This window comes from Sorex fumeus, unplaced genomic scaffold (assembly GCF_029834395.1).
Source record: "Sorex fumeus unplaced genomic scaffold, SorFum_2.1 ptg000125l, whole genome shotgun sequence".
Classification (NCBI taxonomy): Eukaryota; Metazoa; Chordata; class Mammalia; order Eulipotyphla; family Soricidae; genus Sorex; species Sorex fumeus.
In genome coordinates, this window is record NW_026606182.1 from 4,440,070 (window position 1) to 4,444,996 (window position 4,927).

The following is a 4,927-nucleotide window of genomic DNA, read 5'->3' on the forward strand; positions in this document are numbered from 1 at the left end:
CTGTTTCACATTTATTTTGTTTTGGGGGCCACACGTGGTGATACGTAATGTCTAATTTCAGGACACCAACTGTTTGTTTATACTAGCTCTTATCTACTTGCTACTCTAACTTTGCCTGATGCTTAGGATTTATAATTCTATAGTTAGATATTTCCCCAAAAAATGTTTTCTGCTTTGCAGCGCTGGGGATTGAATTCTGAGGCTAACACAGCAAAACAATGGCTCTAATGCCTAATTACATCCGTTAAAAATGTCAAAAAAATTACAGGGAATCATGGATACTCCAATGGCACATTTACAAATTGGCAATGAATTAGAAGTATTTCTAAATTTTGCTAACTTGAAATAACCACCCACCCAATTTGTCCATGTTTCTGGACCATGGGTACCTCACCGCCCTCTGTACTAATCTGTTCCCAAACGCCTGTTTTGTTGTGAGATTTTGTTTTTTTGGTGGAAGGTGAGGTGGTCTTGTTACCTGTACTCAACCAATGAAGGATGCGGTATCAACTGTAAAAATTCTATTCAGGCTGTGGTGGAAAATAGTGGATAGGAAGCTTGTCTGACACACAACTGGTGTTCAATCCTCAGCACCCCAGTGGGGTCTGGAGCCCAGTCACAAGTGACAGCCCAGTGTGACTCAACACACCCCAAAAGCTATTCACCAGAGGACCAGGAAACAGCTCAGTGGCTTGGAGCACAGGCCACAAGATCAACTCCTGGTGCCACTACTGTGCAGTACTTGGTCACAGCAGCTTTGTCACGTGATCCCTGGCCCTGAAGCAATTTCCCACACCACAGCAGGGCTGGAGTGATAGCACAGCGGTAGGGCGTTTGCCTTGCATGCGGCTGACACTTTTGATTCCTCTGCCCCTCTCGAAGAGCCCGGCACACTACCAAGAGTATCTCGCCCGCAAGGCAAAGCCTGGCAAGCTCCCCGTGACATATTTGATATGCCAAACACAGTAACAAGTTTCACAATGTTACTGGGCCCACTCGAGCAAATCGATGAACAATGGGACGACAGGGACAGTGACAAGGACAGTCAGGAGCGGAGTAACATGGACTGGATGAGAGCACTGACCAGATATTTAACCCTAACTGAGCACAACTGATGTTTGGGCACTATAGCCAGACAAGTGGGATTGCCAGCCAGTGTAGCACTAAAGGGAAGAAATGACTTTTGTTTGGGGGCTATCCCCAGCTGCACTCAGGGCTTATTCTGGACTATACACTCAGAAATCATTCCTGGTGGGCTTGGGAGACCATATGGAGTGCTGGGGATCGAACCTGGGTCAGCTGAATGCAAGGCAAATGCCTGATCACTGTACTATATCGCTCTGGAGCCTGTGCCATAATTCTTAAAACTTTCCCTTCCCCTCTCATTGGGACTGTCACAAGTGACCACACCAATTATGCCATTAGGATAAACCCTTTTTCATTAGCAACATTTGCACACCCAATGTGTATTAAAGAACCCACTTCAAATGTACATATTACTTTCAAGTTTCTTGAAGTAATGAATAATTCTGCAAAAAGAATCCTTGTATACTTCGATTCAGAAAGAAGCCTGGTGAGAACCCTATCTCCACAGTTAAATGTTTACGTTACCCTCACGGAAACACTCCAACAGTGGAGGGCAGTGGTCAACCAGGAGGAGCAGGTGCAGAAGGCGGTCAAGAATTAGTATAAAATCCAAATAGCAACAGTACTATAAACCAGTGCCAAAAATTTACTTTGAAAGAGTCTGTGACAGCTGGAATAGAGAAGGGTTCACTTAAGAAATGATGGCTTGAGGAACTGGTCAGGATGGGAGATGTGTGCTGAATGTAGATAAAGAACCAAACATGGTAACCTCTCAGTGTCTGTATTGCAAACCATAATGCCAAAAGTAGAGAGTACGGGGAATATTGTTTGCCATGAAGGCAGGGGGAGGGTAAGAACGGGGGGAGGGGTATATCGGGGATATTGGTGGGGAATGTGCACTGGTGGAGGGATGGGTGTTTGATCATTGCGTGACTGTAACCCAAACATAAAAGCTTGTAACTACCTCACAGTATTCAATAAAATTTTTTAAAAAATTAAAAAATAAAAATAAACGTTACCCCCCCCCCGCGCAAAAAAAAAGGAAAGGGCCTGTCAAAAGGGGCTGCGCTGAGCGATAGTACAGTGAGTAGGCCCTGCCTTGCACACAGCCAACCTAGGTTTGGTGCCACGAGTGATTCCTGAATGCAGAGAGCCAGAAGGAACTCCTGAGCATCCCAGGTGTGCCCCACAAACAAAGAACAAAAGACGCGCCTGTCACAGTGGCGGGTGGGAGGTAAAATGGGAACACTGGTGGAGAAGTGGACACTTGAGAAGAAATGGCGCTGGAACTCTATGCCTGAAACATGCATAAAACACAATCACACAAAACTCTGTAATACCTGGTGACTAAAAAGGGAAAAAGTTACCTTCACAGGCATTATTTTAGGATGCAGCCATAATGTGCAAGCTCGACAAAGTACTTCGTGTAGAGAAAGTATTACTTACCTGATTAATGTGCCTACTGGGACGCTTTATTTTAGCATTAGCATACCACTAAGATGTAAACTATTTCCCCCTTACCCATTACGTCAGTACTCCTGAATGGCAGAGCACAAGTTACCACCTCTTCAGTTCTTGCTGTTACACCAGAAGGTGCTCCTGTCTAGTGCTTGAACTTGCAGTGCTCAGAGGTTGCTCCCAGCTGTGCTTGGAAATCAACGTAGTGGCAAGACCAAATGTGGGACTCTTGCACCCAAACGATGCGCAAGCAGTTGGGCTCTTTTCCAGACTCTGGCTCAGGACTTCTCCATGTTTTTAATAGTAGTATTTACTGGGCATATGCTCATACACCACCTGCATTTATTCTGCAGCTTTCTTTGTAGCTACATACAATGTTGTAAGGGGGGGAGAAAAGGAAGTGGGTGGGGGGTTTTAAGCTGGAAAAAAAATAGGAAAAATTTGAGGAAAAAAATTATAAATATCATGCAATATCTCAGCATAAGCTTCCCTGGCACCCTCAACCTACTTCCTCAGGAAGAAGATGAGCACCAGAGGAAAGAAATAGAAGCTTCGAGTCAAAGCAAACTTGCTTACTATTATAGTGCTACTTAAAGAAAAGTACAGTTTGGTTTAATCCAATGTATCTTCAAGAGTCCTTGCTAACAGCAAGGGCAACTGTTTTATATAAACTGATGCTTTGTTGTTTAGTAAGTAACTTAAGAGTACTGGTGACACACAAAAAAACAGAAAAGATGGTGCTAAAACAAAGGGGAAGAAGGGGACGCAAAAGCCCATGTGAAATCAGTTTTTAACATAGGTAGAAATATCCACTAACTAATGCTTTTAAGCAGAAACTTTACTTTTCCTTATAGCATCATTAGCACAAGAACATAACACTTTTGATTTAGAAATAATATTGTAAATTTCATAAACTTTCTATGAAAATGAAGAACATATTCTCAACTTGTGGAAACTTGAAGGCCCAAAACAACCCAAGATACATTTTGGTATCATTCAGTAGACCATGACTTTCACCCATTTATGCAATATCAAATATACTTAGGTAATGTTTAGTCAAATAAATCAAATAAGAACCCCAGAAGCAACTACTCTTCCTGAGTTATTCACAGCACACAATGGAAATTAAGTAAAACACAGCAACAAAAAGTATACTAACAAGTCCAAAGTTTATATGCAGAGTATTTTTTTTTACCACACTGAGTATTTTTAAAGGACTTAAACCTCATGCTCAATTAGCATACAGCTTTTCCTCACTTATACAATAAATGCATTAGTATGTGCTTGTGAATGGCAAAGGGTAAGCCCCTGAATCAATTTACTTATGAGCTCAGAAATGTATTTCTTACCATTTACTTCAGTGCTTCTGCCAGAGCAGAGGCTCTCAATCCTTTGAAACTGCTCAAACACAAGCATTGTAAATTGTAAGATAGGCAGAAATCGAGCAATTCCTGATATAATGCCTGTATTTAGGCACTTAATGTAAAACTTAAATGTATAACATAAACATTATCATTTTCTTTATCCTTGGAGAAAATGGAGCAGAACAGAGAGGAGGTACAGGACTGCACTATTTAAGAGCTGAACAGGAGGAATGGTATTTCATGATGCTGACAATTGCGCGCACGCACACACAAAAAACAAAACATGCATTTTATGATACGCAATTCATGCTGGATCCACAAGTTATGTGATCCACCACGTTATCAATTAATGCAAAGCTCACACTCTTCAAAATACAAAGATGAAGACACAAAATAAAGTGTAAGTGCAGTGGGTATTTCCTAAGTAGAAGAACAAACACCAAAGGAAATCCCTTCTTCCAAGACGTTTGAGTATAAAATTTCACCGAAGTGAAAACTGAATATAGACAGACATTACAGTAGTTAGAGTATTACCCTACAAACTTACATGTGTTACACATTAAGCACAATAAATTTGCTTGCGCAATATGTGGTGAAATAACAGTAATAATTCTAGTGAAAAACATTATCTTTCACCCAAGGAAAAAAAGGAAAATGAGAACACAAGTAAAAAGCTGACAAAGTAAAGGACATTTTCTGACCAGTCAATTTTAAACACAGAAAAATAAAATGAAAAGTATTCCTTTTTCACTGTGCGGGAATATTTATTTTATGTATCTGACAAGAAAAGAGCCACGTAAATCCAAGTCCACCTCGAGCATTATAAACACAGTTCCTTCCCATAAGGCCTTGCATGCACCTGTGCAGGTGCCGGCAAGCAGCAGGATCATGAAACCCTGCCACGTACTTCCAGTCCCTACCCAGGGCATACTGTAATACTTGTGGTCCCAAAAGTTTTATTGAGAAAAAAATATTCAAATAACGTACTTAAAAAGATAAATCAAAACACTTCAGTAACC